The following is a 16,749-nucleotide window of genomic DNA, read 5'->3' on the forward strand; positions in this document are numbered from 1 at the left end:
TTATTGGACCTCAAGACTCTCAACTCTACATGCTCGAATTCACCATTTTCATCTTGCGTTTTTAAGTAAGACAGATAAGAGAAAAACACTTTCCATAAGTAATGATCGCACAAAAATTTGAGTGCACCTAACACAACAGGATTGTGCATTGCAATAAACAAAGACCTTGAGGCATAAATATCACTAGGAGAAGATAAAGATGGTGGAAATAGTTCATGTCAGATAGCTTATAAATGGTTTTCTTGTTGGAATATATATATATTTATATACATCTGTATATGTGTGTGTGTGCATACACACACACAAACACACACGTTTTCCCCATTCATGTTGAAAATTCACTGTTCAGCATTAAGAGAGAAAGAGACTATGGAGCACCTGGGTGGCTCGTTCAGTTGAGTGTCAGAGTCTTGATTTCGGGTCAGGTCATGATTCCAGGATCATGGGATCTAGCCCTGTGTTGGGCTCCACGCTGAGCATGGATCCTTCTTAAGATTCTCTCTTTCCCTCTGCCTCTCTCCCCCACTTGCATGCCCTCTCTCACTAAAATAATAATAATAATAAAAATAATAATAATAAAGAATAATTTAAAAATAACTTTTTTAAAAAAGGAAGGGACTATACACTTTAGATTTTCCCCATTATCTCTCAACTGTCTTTGAGAGTTTTCTATATATCTTGGAGGGCAGAGCTGAATGATGTGATAATTAGTTGTGAACACAAAAGATAAATCCTAGTCCTGGAAATGGCAAAAGTCATCATGGTGGTCGTGGTGAAATTCCAGGTCCCTGGGCAGGAGGTTGGACTCCCAGAGGCCCGCTCTCTACTGTGGTAAATGGAAGCTAATATGCTGTGCTTACCTCACTCAATGCCAATGAAAAAAAAATTTTTCCAAAGCCCAATTACAGTAAAACTCAGCAGCCAAGTCTTAGCACTTCCTGATTCTTCACATTCCTCTCTCTCTCTGAGATAGCAAGGCAGCATGTGCACTTTGAAGGGTGTCTTTTAAAATTTCATTAAAGTGCTCAACTTTCTTGATGTTCTCCTTTAACAAACCATGTTGAATGAGTAATAATAATTCATTATTTTACTTGTGTTTTTAGAATGCAATCTAGGCAAAGAAGGGATTCTTACCTTCCATTTAAGAGCTTCATCAGAGAGAAACTTCCGTTCTTAGTTTCCTGAAGACGTTTCTTTAATTCAGAGTTTTATAAAACATGAAAAAGGAATCAGAATTCAAAAAAAAAAAGCATAATGATAGATAAACCTGTCTTCTAATGTGTGACTCCTTTCACAAATAGAGAGGTAGCTCTTTACATTTGTGAAGCTTGTCTTCAATTGGGACTGTTTATAGAACACATGAAATAGGTCAGTAGGATGCTCTACCAGAGTGGAAGTAACCAAAATGAAATCACACAAAATATTTGAAAGGGCAATGCTGCCTTCTGTTCCCAAGTGGATATATCTTCAGCAAGTTCTTTGTTTTCTTTCTTAAAATTATTGATCTTCGTGGTTGTTTGCTGTAAACTAACTAAAAGGAGATAAAAACAATTTCTGAGGTTGTTACCAAACCAGTTCTATCGAATAATCCCAGTGTTTTAGCGGCACAGACACATGATCTGACAGGTGGGTGTAACTAACATTTTAGCTTTCCCGTGTGTCTGAAGAAATCAAGTTTCAGCAGCATTTTAAACCGAAGAAAGCCTATTTCAATGCGATTCCTATTTAAAATATTGTCCAAAATGGAGAAATGCAATAAAATATCTTCTGCTAATTTCTCTCTCATCTGGAAGCACCCTTCTTGGAAAACTCAGTCCCTTTAAATAGTCACCACCAGAGATGAAACAGAAAAATCAAATCCTATCAACTTACGTTTCTCTCCTCCAAGTATTAAGGTAACAGAGAGGTCCCAGCAAATAAAGGAACAAACAAAAACAAAAAAAACATCATTTAGTCTGGATTTGAGCCACTCACACCCCCAGGTGCTATTTGGAATTCCACACAAAGAAAGCTCAAACTGCTGCTGACTGACTACTCAAAGGTCTTGGATGCCTTCCTCCTGCTCACAGATTGCCTTTCATGAACCCTAGGCCAGGGGCCCTGGAGGACAAGGTCTTTGGAATCAAACATACGGGTACCATCTCAGCTTTACACTTAGTGGCTGAAGGATCTGGATTAATGGCAATTCCAAGAAGACAAACTTTTTTCATCCCGACATGCGAGTATTACCCTCCAACCTTAAAGGAATATTATTCAACACACAGGAAGCACCCAATTACAGGTGGATAGCACACGTAAGCTCTAGAACAGACTCCTCTAACAGGGATTAATTCTCTCATCTGACCACAGAGTGCAAACTTCTATTGGCTGGCCCACTGGGAGAGCTCTCATGCCCTGAGATCATTCTTCTCGCCACCACCACCACTGCATTCAAAGGGATGAACACCAGCCTTTGAGGGCTCGTTAAGTGTCGGGCAGCCACCCTGGCTCTCAACAGACAGCGCCACAGCATCACCACAGTCTATGGAGCCCATGCAGAGTACATTTCCCCCATTTGTGTCACATTCACTTCTCATTCTCCCCTGGCATGGACGGCTCCCTCCACCTCAGACTCAGAACCTTGTTTTAAACCTCTCTTGTGACACACACCCTGCCTGGCAATATCTGGCTTCTTCTCTAAGCTTAGGCTTCTTGATAGACTCAAAAAGGGTTTTCTTATCTTCACATTTCAGCAAGAGCCGGCTCATGGCAAAGTGCTCACTCCACACCTCAGGCTCAGATCATCACGTGTTTCCTAACCATTTCTATGTAAAATTACACTCCTTTCATTCCCTCTACTTTGGTGATGTGTTCCTCCTGATCTCTTATCTTAAGGGATGGCAACTCCCCTCCACATTGTCACTTAGGCCCCAAACAGGGAAGAGAAAGATTTTCAAGAGTTAACATGCCAATTAGACATCAGAAATCACCATATGTATCCCTAGTTGAATTAAAATGCACATCAAGGAGTGCCTGGGTGGCTCAGTTGGTTGAGTGTCCAGCTCTGGGTCAGGCCATGATCCCATGTTTTGTGGGTTCTACCCTCACATCGGGCTCTGTGGTGACAGCTGGGAGCCTGGAGCCCACCTTGGAGTCTGTGTCTCCCTCTTTCTGTCCCTCCCCCACTCGCACTTTGTCTCTCTTCCTCAAAAAGAAACAAACATGAAAAAAACCCACATCAAACACCAGCACTGAGAAAATATTACAAAGAAAACTAAAGCTTCAATTCTTACCTTGATATTCTCGAGGTTCTAAGAGAGGAAGAAACAAAATTAAGTTTGCTGTCAAAACATATTGTTAGTAAAAAACCCAGTGTTCATGATAAATACTAAAATAATACTCCAATGAAATTACAATAATCATTTAATTTTGCATAATGAATTCACAGGATTAAAAAACAGGAAAAAATTAGAATTCCCTATTTAAGTCATGATACTTCACAAACATTTCTGTTAAAACGCACAATGTATATAGCTTATTTTTCACCCCCAAATCGATTTACATTTTCCTAAATGAACTTTGAACCTATGCAATTTTGAAAATTGATAATGCAGACATTTTTTAAAAATGCACTAAATCGTCATTTCCCTGACTTTGTCTTTTTAAACCCAGGTTCCACATTGAAGTTTAGAACTGGGATTATTTTTAAATCCTGAAATAAAGAATAAAGGAAGGAGGAAGGAAGGAAGGAAGGTAGGAAGGTAGGCAGGCAGGCACATTCTAATATTTTTCAAGTAGTTAACATAAATAAAGAATTTATAAACCAGGTTAAAATAGAAAAATCAATCATATTAAACATAAGAAGTCAATGACTTCTGTTGTACATTCGTAAAGTATCTAAAGAAACTCCTTTGGAATATCTCCAAAAATATGCCCAAAATTTATGGAAGAATGGGAGAAAGTAACAATAAAAAATGTACTAGAGATACAACTGATAATGTTATATGGATAGATGTTTACAGGTAGGGACTTAGAGGAGTAGTGACTATTATAAACATGGGATTGTTATTCCCCCCAAAATATACTTCTAGTTCACTTTCTAAAAACATTGAGGTTTTCGTTCAATGTTTACTTTGATTCTGAATCACAGCTCGAAGTGTCAGATTTCTGAAGTAAATAAAGATTTGCCTAATCAGGCGATCTTCTCTATGCTGATGACATCTAGGAGATTTTAAGTTCCTTGAATACACAGCTCCAAGTAGCCAATGAAAGGAATTCACATTCCTATTTCACAGTATTGCACCTAAATCAATCAATAAGAACTATGAAAATTATTTCTAAAAGAATGCTAAAGTCCTGGATATGGTCCCCAAAAGAACACATATCATTTTACAAAAACTAGACTAACCAGCACTGTAGGAGCAAATACACCCACAGTGCAATTCACACGAATTCATATACGAAGCTTTAATTTTGTGCAAATGAACCACTCTAGAAAGTAGCCTCCAAAATGTGTAACATTTGTTTCTTCAGCTGTCAGAAGTGAGGTCACTAAAATGCGTGCTGGTGGGAAATGTACATGTCTTTGAGTGGCCACTGTCTAAAAGAGAGCAGGGGCTGTCAGCACAATGATCATAGGTATCGAACACACAAAAGACAAGCCATACTGGCATGAATGTAAACATCCTCCCTCGTGGGTATTCTTGAAACATCTGGCAACTGTCTGGCTGCTGATATTCGTAGTTGACTCTTTTGTTTTTGAAATTATTGTCAAGTTAGCGAACATACAGTGTATAGAGTGTGCTCTTTGTTTTGGGGGAGAAGAGGTGTTTTCATTTCAGCATGGGGACAGGACAGGTTGGAAGGAAGAGCTGCACTGGGAAAGTGAGGAGCAATTAACTGTATACTTTTAAGTTTGGGGGTGGAGAGGCTAGAGGTAACCTATCTCTAAAGGGATTTGTGCATGTTATAGAAGACTCATGGGATCCTGGAGGTCTGGCTGTTGTGAAGACAGGGTTGCTTTCAGTCTCTAGCAAATCATCAATATTTAGTGCCATTAGTGCCTTGAGCAGGGTCTCACTCCGCATGTCTCAGGGATTTTTCAGTGGGCTGCAGGTTGTGAGAGAATTCAATCTTGACTATGATCCTCTTGCCTTTGTGCTCCTCCTCATTTCCCCCATGAATAATTTTTTAAGTTTCTTTGCTTTGAGAGAAATATAGAGTGAGCAGGGGAGGGGCAGAGAGGGAGGGAGAGAGAGAATCCCAAGCGCTTGCATCCACTCTCTTATTGCTGAGCCCGATGTGGGGTTGAACTCACAAGCCATGAGATCATGACCTCAGCTGAAATCAAGTGTCAGAGTCTTAACTGACTGAGAGACCCAGGCACCTCGCCCCCCGCCACCCCCTGAACAATTCTGAACCTTAAATCTTTAAGGTTGTTGAAGGCAGGGGGAAGGCCTCATCTTCTGTAACTTCTTCTTGCTGAATAGAGATGTAGAGATGTCCGTACGTCATGGGTCAACATTGATTAGTCAGGAATGTATAGGGGATTTAGGAAAAGTGGAGGCAGCTGAGTCCAATGTGGATCCCAAAGAAGTATGTGTGTGGTGGTCAGGACCATTTGTCGACCTGAAGTTATTGTAGTGATGGAGTCTTGGCACCAAGCAGAGAAACTTTGGAAAAGGCAACGTATGAGTATTAATATGGCTATAAGAATGAGAAGTCCAACAAAGAGACCCTTTAGAGTTGACCACAGTCGTCCCGAGAAGCAGGGCTTAACCAGTCTTTTAAAGAGAGGGAAGTATTTTTGTATAGCCTTAATTTGAGTACACATGTCAGTTGGTAACCCTGCCATAATTCTGGAGTAATATTTCTGGATAACCTGGAGTGCATACATAGCACTCTGCTTTAATGAAGCATAGGTGCCTCCTTGGGCTGCAATTAAGATATCAAGGGCCGTTCGGTTTTGGAGGGCCACTTTTTAAACTGAGCTGGGTCTGTTTAAAGATGAATAGTTTATGCTTGGCTAAAGCCTCTATTTGTAATGTGATATCAATAGAGGTGGCCCCTGGGGCATATATGGCTAAGGGATCAAACCATCAAGAAGCCCTCTTTGTTTGATGTCTAACTTCAACAATATCCTAATTATGAGGAATCATGGGCAAGTGGGAGAAAACTTGTCCGAGCCAGGCCAGAAGCCAAGCCAAATACTTGCCATCACACATGCCTGCAATACCTGTAGGTGTGGGTGAATTCCTCTTCTCAGGGTCCCCCAAATATCCTGAGGTCCCTGTACCTTCCGGGAAGTGATATTTCTGACTCTCCTGGTAAGGCTGCTGGGAAACCTGTAAGCAAGGTATCAGGCCAACAGTTCCAAAGGGCTTTCCTGGCTCACTTTTCATTTCTTTAAATGTGTGTTTATTTTGGAGAGAGAAAGAGAGAGGGGGATGTGTGGGGGAGGGTCAGAGAGAGGGTGACAAAGGATCTTAGCAGGCTTTGTGCTATCAGTGCAGCGTCTGATATGGGGCTCGAACTCACGAACTATGAGGTCACGACCTGAGCTGAAGTCAGACGCTTAACTGTGCCATCCCGGCGTCCCCTGGCTTTATGTTTCATAAAGGCAACCTCAGTTCCTTAAAGCTGTATGGTCATATCTGAGTCGATGTATGTCCCTCTGAAATATGACATTCCAGTCAAAGCTTTGGTAAAATAACCAATACTTTCAATAGTGTCCTGTTACAAGGAGAACAGATTCTTAGTGAACTTAGGAAAACAACTGTAATTACCCTGTAAGAAAGAACTTTTGAATTTCAGAGGGTTGAGGTAGGGAGGAAAGTTAGATGCATCAATTTGTTCACAAATGAATGTTTTACCATGTTTCTGTAAGTCATAGAGACTCATGTTAAGAGAGTTTCCTTAATCTGGCAGAGCAAACATCAGAGAACAAGTAACATTTCCAACAAGAGTCACGAAAATTATAATCATTTTCTTCAGTTCATTTAGTTCCATGTTACTAATTCTTGCTCAGTTTGAATGTAGCTTTCGTTAGTTCTGGAAATTCTTACCCATTGCAGCTTTATGATTTTTTTAAGTTTATTGATTTGTTTGAGAGAGACAGAGGCAGCATGAGAGGGGAAGGGAGAGGGAGAAGGAGAATGAATCCCAAGCAGGCTCCACACTGTCAGTGTAGAGCCCGACAAGGGGCTCAGTCTCATAAACCATGAGATGGTGACCTGAGCCAAAATCAAGAGTCTGATGCTTAACTGACTGAGTCACTCAGGTACCCCAGTTTTATGATTTTAAAGCTATCAAAAACCTGCATTTGTTTAAAAAGAAGTCCTTTGCATGAGTTTGCTTGAAGATGAAACACATTTTGCAAATGACAAAAGACCATAATACAGCTGACAAGAAAATTCAGTTATTTCTGTGACACAGAACACTTCGATAATCAGAATATCAAGTGATATTAAAACTTCAGGAATTTCATATCTATATCTGTCTCTATCTCTCTTTCTCCCTATATGAACCATTGTAGCAGTGACCCAAGCAATACAAGCTTAAGTTTATCATTATTTGTTTGTGCATTCCAAGTATCTTAACATACCAAATAAACAAGCCTAGTTGGTCAAAAAAGACTTCATTTACATCTTTTTAAATCTTTTTAAATTTAAAATCTTTCATTTTAAATCTATTTAAATCTTGGGAAAGTTTTAATGTTCATGCCTAAATAGGATTATGGATCATTATAAAACTTAAACTTATTTATTTAACCAAGGTGACAAGAGATTCCAAAGGCCAATAGATAGGGTACTATACTTGTTAGTAAAACATAGTTCCTTTAACATTGTGAAGTTTTAACTTTCTTAACAAGCCAAAGACCTGCTAAAGGCAAAACAGAGAACCTTTGGTTTTCTGGGCAAGCAAAACAAAAGAGAAAACAAGATTTATGTTTTCTTACCAAGTGCAAACTAACAATCCAAGAGAACGTCTTTTTTTAGCAGAGAGAAAGAAGAATTGTAATCTTCTAACTGTGTACCTCTAGAATCCGTTCATTTTGGGGTGCCTGCGGAGCGCAGTTGCTTGAGCATCCCACTCTTGATTTTGGCTCAGCTCATGGGATCAAACCCCGAGTCAGGCTATGCGCTAAGCGTGGAGCCTGCTTGAGATTCTCTCTCTCTGCCCCTCCCCCATGTGTGCACATGCGCTCTCTCTCAAATACGAAATGAAGAAAGTCCATTCTTTTCAATGTTAGTCTGTGCTGATGACATAAAATTATTGTCCAGAGACTACCCTTCACAAACTTTCTACAACTTTCTTTCACACTCAGATTTTGTCCCAAGCCGTTTCTTTCCAAACAACCAATCTCATTTTAGGAGAAAATTACTTTCTTTTACCTCAACAAAAACATATTCCCATTCATCACATCTTCCTTACACATCTCTTCGTTTTTTTTACATGCAGAGTTACTTTCCTTATTTCCATCAGTCTTATTTACGTTTAGCAGAAGAATTTTCACTCTTAGAAACCTTAGTCTCCAGTGAAAACTAAGTAGTAACCAATTGTGAACTCTTATACCAGAATTCTTCTAGATCTAAAATTCATAAAACTGCATTTTATAATTAAAAAACATGTTTTTCCATAGTACAATCTTTTAATAAAGCACAAAGCATATTTCCAACAGACCCAAATATCCTCAGCTTCTCTGTAATAAGAAGCCAAAAGTACAAATCTACATTCCATAATCAGTGCTACAGCACTCAGTTCTTTTTGGAAAAGGCCTAGATGGCCAATGGATTCAGTTCTATTTATCATTTAACCAAAACTTTCAAGTTAAACACTTTGAAAGCTATCTTAACAATTATCCAAGAAAACTTTGAGACGGACAAAATTTAGAATCATTTTAAGTCCTCTTGTTGCTGACAAATTGCCACAGAAATAACACAAGCTTATTTGACTTTCTGCACACCTTGGTAGAATAAAAGTTTTATATTTGATGCTGACAACTCCAAAGACACGTCCATTTTCATTAAGCCAACAAATGTAGTTTGAATAGCATGTATATTTCACCCGGGGACACTAAAATGTCAATCAGTTTGTTCCCCATTGTCAATTTTTACCTGGGGCTGTGGCTGGAACTCTGAAGTGGGAGGGGTTAAGTCCAAGAGGGTACTCTTTGCTCCTTGACAGCAAGGGTAGGAGAAGGCGTCAGAGGTACTGAGGCTGTATAGGAGTCTTTAGGGGTCTATGCGGGTACCACCGCACCCCAGGTGGTACAGAAACAGGTGGAAGGGTCCTGGGGAGGCTCACCTGTCTCCCTCACTTGATCTGGCCCCATGCAACACCCCCACGCTAAGTGTACCCTGTCCCTACTCTGTGCTCCTGTCCCCATGGCCACACTACCCTGGCCACTCCCTGGAATCCAGGCATGGACACAACCTTCCATAAGCCACTGACACGGGGTGCCCAGCACCGGGTTGGAACCAGGAAAACACCCCCTTCCATGACAACTTAGGAGGGATAGGTCATGCCAGGGTCTGTGTATTCTGTCTGTCTGTGCTGGCCTCCAGTGGAGTGCCAGAGTTATGTGGAGTGTGCGTGTGTGTGCGTGTGTGTGTCTAAATTTATGTTATGCACCTGTTCGTGTGAGTTCTGTTTCTGTGAGTCTATTGACTGTGGACATGAGTTTCTTGTTATTTGGTTGTTTTCATGTGTTTCACTTGGGTTTATTTGTATGTATGTGTATCTGTGTCTGTCTCTGAATGAGTATATATCCTCTGTGCAGACCTCTGGGTCTGTGACTGTATCATCTTTATCTCCCAGGGACACGGGTCCCTGTGGTGGGAGTGTCTGTGTGTATCTGTGTTTCATGTCTGTGTGTGTATTGGTTGTGCATGTGATTCTGAGGCCCCTTTGGGTGTTCTTGATCATACCTGTGTGTGTGTGTGTTTTCTGTGTGTGTGTGTTTAGCGTGTGCAGAGTTTGCTTTATGGGGCTGTTACACGTGGCCCTGCGTGTGTGTGTCTGTATGGGTGAGTGTGCTCCCCTCAGGGTGTCACTGACTATGTCTGCAGCATGGGTCTGTGTGTGAGCCTGTCCATGAGTCCCATACCTGAGTACCCAGATGAGGCTGCGGGTGATTCCATGCCTGTGTGTCTCTGCGCTTATGGTGTCTGTTTCTTTCTGTGAGTGTGTATGTCTGTACCCCTAGGAATGAGCGGCTGCAGAGGAGACCCTTCAAGGATGAGTCCTGGGGTGGGTGAGCAGGAGACAATCTGGGCTGCCCTCAACCTGAGGCTCAGCTCCCTCTGTCCATTTTTCTCCTGTCCTCCAGTGTCCCCGCCTTGTGTTGCCACCTCAGTCCCCAAGGATGGATGGAGTGAAAGGTCCATGGTTTTGCAAAGCCATGGTTTTGCAAGCAAGGAGAATCACCACGCTGGGCTGCCCTCGGCCCTTACCCCCTGCCCCAGCCACCTCACTGTCTCTTGCTCTGGCATCACCCTCCAGCAGGGCATGGGCAAGCCAGGCAGGGATGGGCACCTGGGGCCACAGGAGTGTCCCCCATGACCTCTGTGTCCTAGCTGTTGAATGGGCATAAGGAGTCACCCAGGGCCCCTGGAACCAGGAGGGAGAACCCAGCCCTGGAATCTTCTCTGATGGGACTTGGGGAGAATGATGGAGGGACAGCATTTAGGGCCAGTTCATTGTCAGGATAAAAGCACAACACGAGGTCACCTTGGAGGCCGATGTCAGTGTTTTCTTACGCAGGCCACATTCGGAGCACTCACCCAGGGATTTGGAGGAAGGAGAATAACTGATATTAATTTAAAAGAACAGAAATGCTGGACCGTGGGCACTCCTGATGCTCTTACAAAACAACGCCCATCCCTCCGTCCTCATCCTCTCCATAGTGGGGAAACTGAGGCAGTCAGGGATTTGGTCAAGATCACAGAGTGGTTTCTGGGTGTTTTGCTGATTACGTGTGACCAAACTCCTTTTTCCAAAGTTCACTTCTTTAATCTTACCAGTAATGTTTTTGGGCAACTCTGGGACAAATTTCACCTGGTTGAGGATGAAGCAAACCCATCCTGAATGAGTCCTGCTGTCATTTCCTACCAATGACCCGTGCGTCGCCTTTGTCCCTGCCCAGTCCCCCAGACAGGTTGGTACCATGTGGTGGCCTCACTAGGCTCCACAAAGAATGTCACATTGTCCTGTGACCCGGTAAGCTGGATGCAGCCCTGTGACCAGTGCTCTGACCAGTGAAATGTGAGTGGGAGCGAAGAGTGCCACCTTGAGCACAACAGTTGGGAACAGCTGTGTCTGGCCACCTCTCTGTCCATCTCTTATGGCACCTGGTAGTTACCTATGGTGGGTGCTCTTTTATCCTGGTCCCAGGAGGACCATGGTGGACATGTGGCTTGAGCAAGGAAAAGATTTCCGTCATTACAAGCCATTAAGACTTCGGGGCCATTTGTTACGCACAATAGCATCTAGCCCATCCTAACTGGTATGCATCCTCCGTTCTCCTCTCTAGGAGGCAGGCAGCACAGCCTAACATTGGAAGCATGATGTCTGTTGTCAGATACACGTGAATTTGAGTTCCAGCTCCATCCTTTTATTAACCCCTACCGCAGGCAATTACTTTGAGTCTCGGAGCCTCCATTTCTGCTCTGTAAGATGCATGGTTACATGATCTGAGGTTTGAAGGGGATTAAATGAAATAATAAAACATGTAAATCTTTGAATCCAGGGCCTGGCACACACAGTGAATGCTCAGTCAATAGTAGCTGTATAGCTTTATGTCCTGATTGTAACATTCAGAAAAGCTGCAACTGGTTACAAAAGAAAAGAAGAAAGTGTTAATCCCTGTGGCCTATGTTTCCTTTCAAACTGTTTTTCAGCAAATAGGACAATACGTATATTCATTCATACCCTGCTTTTTTCTCTTAGTAAGACGTTGTTGTGATATTTTTATGTGACAAATAAAAGACCTGCATCTTCTTTTTAAATTATAGCACATTAGCAATCTTGACTTCCCTATTGCTGGACATTTCCATAGGTTGCCCATGGCACTGAAAACAAACGAAGCAGAATGAAAACTATCAGAATGTATTGTTTGCTAGAATAAATATTTGTTAACTTTTCTTTGCTCTGTATCTATGTACTAGGGTGCAATGTAGAATCTATTTCTTATTACAAATAATGTTTTCAAAGGTATGGAGTTGTTGATTTGAATTTTTTTTCAAATTTTGAAACATTATACATAATCTTTTTTTTTTTTAATTTCAGGAATAGAACTTAGTGATTCATCACTTATATATAGCACCTAGTGCTCATCCCAACAAGTGTCCTCCTTAATTCCCCTCACTCATTTAGCCCATCTTCTCACTCAACACCCAACCTGCAACCCTCCTTTTTTCCATCTGTATTTAAGAGCTTCTTACAGTTTGTCTCCCTCTCTGTTTTAGTATTATTTTTTCTTCCCTTCCCTTCTGTTCATCTGTTTTGTTTCATAAATTCTGCATATGAGTGAAATCATGTGATACTTGTCTTTGTCTTCTTTGACTTAGCATAATACACTGTAGTTCCAACCACTTTGTTGCAAATGGCAACATTTCATTCTCTCTGGTCATGGAGTAATATTCCATTGTGAATATATACCACATCTTCTTTATCCATTCATCCAGTCGGTGGATATTTGGGATCTTTTCATACTTTGCCTATTGTTGGCAATGCTGCTATGAACATTGAGGTGCTGGTGACCCTTTGAATCAGCAGTCCTGTAGCCTTTGGATAAATACCTAGTAGTACAATTGCTGTGTCGTACGGTGGTTCTGTTTTTTTGTTTTTTGTTTTTTTTTTTAGGATCCTTCATACTGTTTTCCAGAGTGGGTGCACCAGTTTGCATTTCCACCAGCAGTGCAAAAGGGTTCCTTTTCTATGCATGCTCACCAACATCATTTGTTGCCTGAGTTGTTAATTTTAGCCATTCTGACAGGTGTGAGGTGGTATCTCCTTGTGGTTTGGATTTGTATTTCTCTGATGATGAGTAATGTTGAGCATCTTTTTTTCTTTCGGTTAGCCATCTGGATATCTTCTTTACACAAGTGTCTATTCCTGTCTTTTGCCCATTTCTTCATTGCATTATTTGTTTCGTAGGTGTTGCGCTTTATAAGTTTTTATAGGTGTTGGATGCTCACCTTTTTATGTGATATGTCTTTTGTAAGTATCTTTTACCATTCTGTCAGTTGCCTTTTAGTTTTGCTGATTGTTTGTTTCCCTCGTCGTTCAAAAGTGTTTACCTTGATGATGTCCCAATAGTTCGTTTTTGCTTTTGTTTCCCTTGCCTCCAGAGACGTGTTGAGTAAGAAGTTGCTGCGGCCAAGATCAAAGAGGTTTTTGCCTGCTTTCCCCTTGAGGATTTTGATGGCTTCCTGTCTTACATTAGGTCTTTCATGCATTTTGAGTTGATTTTTGTGTATGGTGTAAGAAAACGGTGCAGGTTCATTCTTCTGCATGTCACTGTCCAGTTTTCCCAGCACCACTTGCTGAAGAGACTGTCTTCATTCCATTGGATATTCTTTCCTGATTTGTCAAAGATTAGTTGGCCATACGTCTGTGGGTCCCTTTCTGGGTTCGCTAATCTGTTCCATTCCCTATTCTGTTCTTGTGCCAGTACCATAGTGTCTTGATGATTACAGCTTTGTAATGCAGCTAGAAATCCAGAATTGTGATGCCTCTAGCTTTGGTTTTCTTTTTCAAGATTTCTTTGGGTATTCAGAGTCTTTTCTGGTTCCATACAAATTTTATGATTGTGTTCTCGCTCTGTGAAAAATGCTGGTGTTATTTATTTTTTTTAATATATGAAATTTATTGTCAAATTTGTTTCCATACAACACCCAGTGCTCATTCTAAAAGGAGCCCTCCTCAATACCCATCACCCACCCTCCCCTCCCTCCCACCACCCCCCCCCCCATCAACACTCAGTTTGTTCTCAGTTTTTAACACTCTCTTATGCTTTGGCTCTCTCCCACTCTAACCTTTTTTTTTTTTTCCTTACCCTCCCCCATGGGTTTCTGTTAAGTTTCTCAGGATCCACATAAGAGTGAATCCATATGGTATCTGTCTTTCTCTGTATGGCTTATTTCACTTAGCATCACACTCTCCAGTTCCGTCCACGTTGCTACAAAAGGCCATATTTCATTTTTTCTCATTGCCACGTAGTATTCCATTGTGTATATAAACCACAATTTCTTTTTCCATTCATTAGTTGATGGACATTTAGGCTCTTTCCATCATTTGCCTATTGTTGAGAGTGCTGCTATAAACATTGGGGTACAAGTGGCCCTAGGCATCAGTACTCCTGTATCCCTTGGATAAATTCCTAGCAGTGCTATTGCTGGGTCATAGGGTAGGTCTATTTTTAATTTTCTGAGGAACCTCCACACTGCTTTCCAGAGCGGCTGCACCAATTTGCATTCCCACCAACAGTGCAAGAGGCTTCCCGTTTCTCCACATCCTCTCCAGCATCTATAGTCTCCTGATTTGTTCATTTTGGCCACTCTGACTGGTGTGAGGTGATATCGGAGTGTGGTTTTGATTTGTATTTCCCTGATAAGGAGCGACGTTGAACATCTTTTCATGTGCCTATTGGCCATCCGGATGTCTTCTTTAGAGAAGTGTCTTTTCATGTTTTCTGCCCATTTTTCACTGGGTTATTTGTTTTTCGGGTGTGGAGTTTGGTGAGCTCTTTATAGATTTTGGATACTAGCCCTTTGTCCGATATGTCATTTGCAAATATCTTTTCCCATTCCGTTGGTTGCCTTTTAGTTTTGTTGGTTGTTTCCTTTGCTGTGCAGAAGCTTTTTATCTTCATAAGGTCCCAGTAATTCACTTTTGCTTTTAATTCCCTTGCCTTTGGGGATGTGTCGAGTAAGAGATTGCTACGGCTGAGGTCAGAGAGGTCTTTTCCTGCTTTCTCCTCTAAGGTTTTGATGGTTTCCTGTCTCACATTCAGGTCCTTTATCCATTTTGAGTTTGTTTTTGTGAATGGTGTGAGAAAGTGGTCTAGTTTCAACCTTCTGCATGTTGCTGTCCAGTTCTCCCAGCACCATTTGTTAAAGAGACTGTCTTTTTTCCATTGGATGTTCTTTCCTGCTTTGTCAAAGATGAGTTGGCCATCCGTTTGTGGGTCTAGTTCTGGGGTTTCTATTGTATTCCATTGTTCTATGTGTCTGTTTTGGTGCCAATACCATGCTGTCTTGATGATGACAGCTTTGTAGTAGAGGCTAAAGTCTGGGATTGTGATGCCTCCTGCTTTGGTCTTCTTCTTCAAAATTCCTTTGGCTATTCGGGGCCTTTTGTGGTTCCATATGAATTTTAGGATTGCTTGTTCTAGTTTTGAGAAGAATGCTGGTGCAATTTTGATTGGGATTGCATTGAATGTGTAGATAGCTTTGGGTAGTATTGACATTTTGACAATATTTAGTCTTCCAATCCATGAGCAGGGAATGTCTTTCCATTTCTTTAAATCTTCTTCAATTACCTTCATACGTTTTCTATAGTTTTCAGCATACAGATCTTGTACATCCTTGGGTAGATTTATTCCTAGGTATTTTATGCTTCTTGGTGCAATTGTGAATGGGATCAGTTTCTTTCTTTGTCTTTCTGTTGCTTCATTGTTAGTGTATAAGAATGCAACTGATTTCTGTACATTGATTTTGTATCCTGCAACTTTGCTGAATTCATGTATCAGTTCTAGCAGACTTTTGGTGGAGTCTATCGGATTTTCCATGTATAACATCATGTCATCTGCAAAAAGCGAAAGCTTGACTTCATCTTTGCCAATTTTGATGCCTTTGATTTCCTTTTGTTGTCTGCTTGCTGATGCTAGAACTTCCAGCACTATGTTAAACAACAGCGGTGAGAGTGGGCATCCCTGTCGTGTTCCTGATCTCAGGGAAAAAGCTCTCAGTTTTTCCCCGTTGAGGATGATGTTAGCTGTGGGCTTTTCATAAATGGCTTTTATGATCTTTAAGTATGTTCCTTCTATCCCGACTTTCTCAAGGGTTTTTATTAAGAAAGGGTGCTGGATTTTGTCAAAGGCCTTTTCTGCATCGATTGACAGGATCATATGGTTCTTCTCTTTTTTTTTTTTGTTAATGTGATGTATCACGTTGATTGATTTGCAAATGTTGAACCAGCCCTGCATCCCAGGAATGAATCCCACTTGGTCATGGTGAATAATTCTTTTTATATGCCGTTGAATTCGATTTGCTAGTATCTTATTGAGAATTTTTGCATCCATATTCATCAGGGATATTGGCCTGTAGTTCTCTTTTTTTACTGGGTCTCTGTCTGGTTTAGGAATCAAAGTAATACTGGCTTCATAGAATGAGTCTGGAAGTTTTCCTTCCCCTTCTATTTCTTGGAATAGCTTGAGAAGGATAGGTATTATCTCTGCTTTAAACGTCTGGTAGAACTCCCCTGGGAAGCCATCTGGTCCTGGACTCTTATTTGTTGGGAGATTTTTGATAACCGATTCAATTTCTTCGCTGGTTATGGGTCTGTTCAAGCTTTCTATTTCCTCCTGATTGAGTTTTGGAAGAGTGTGGGTGTTTAGGAATTTGTCCATTTCTTCCGGGTTGTCCAATTTGTTGGCATATAATTTTTCATAGTATTCCCTGATAATTGTTTGAATCTCTGAGGGATTGGTTGTAATAATTCCATTTCATTCATGATTTGATCTATTTGGGTCATCTCCCTTTTCTT

At 41.1% G+C, this 16,749-nt stretch overlaps 1 protein-coding gene across 2 annotated transcripts in view; it reads left to right on the forward strand.

Moving 5' to 3' along the window:
• Positions 1–16,749, forward strand: part of LOC122478350 (transport and Golgi organization protein 1 homolog) — a 98,298-nt gene that overhangs the window by 41,432 nt on the left and 40,117 nt on the right. The gene's annotated exons all lie outside the window — the stretch shown is intronic.

The sequence above is a fragment of the Prionailurus bengalensis genome, unplaced genomic scaffold, assembly GCF_016509475.1.
Source record: "Prionailurus bengalensis isolate Pbe53 unplaced genomic scaffold, Fcat_Pben_1.1_paternal_pri Un_scaffold_53, whole genome shotgun sequence".
NCBI lineage: Eukaryota > Metazoa > Chordata > Mammalia > Carnivora > Felidae > Prionailurus > Prionailurus bengalensis.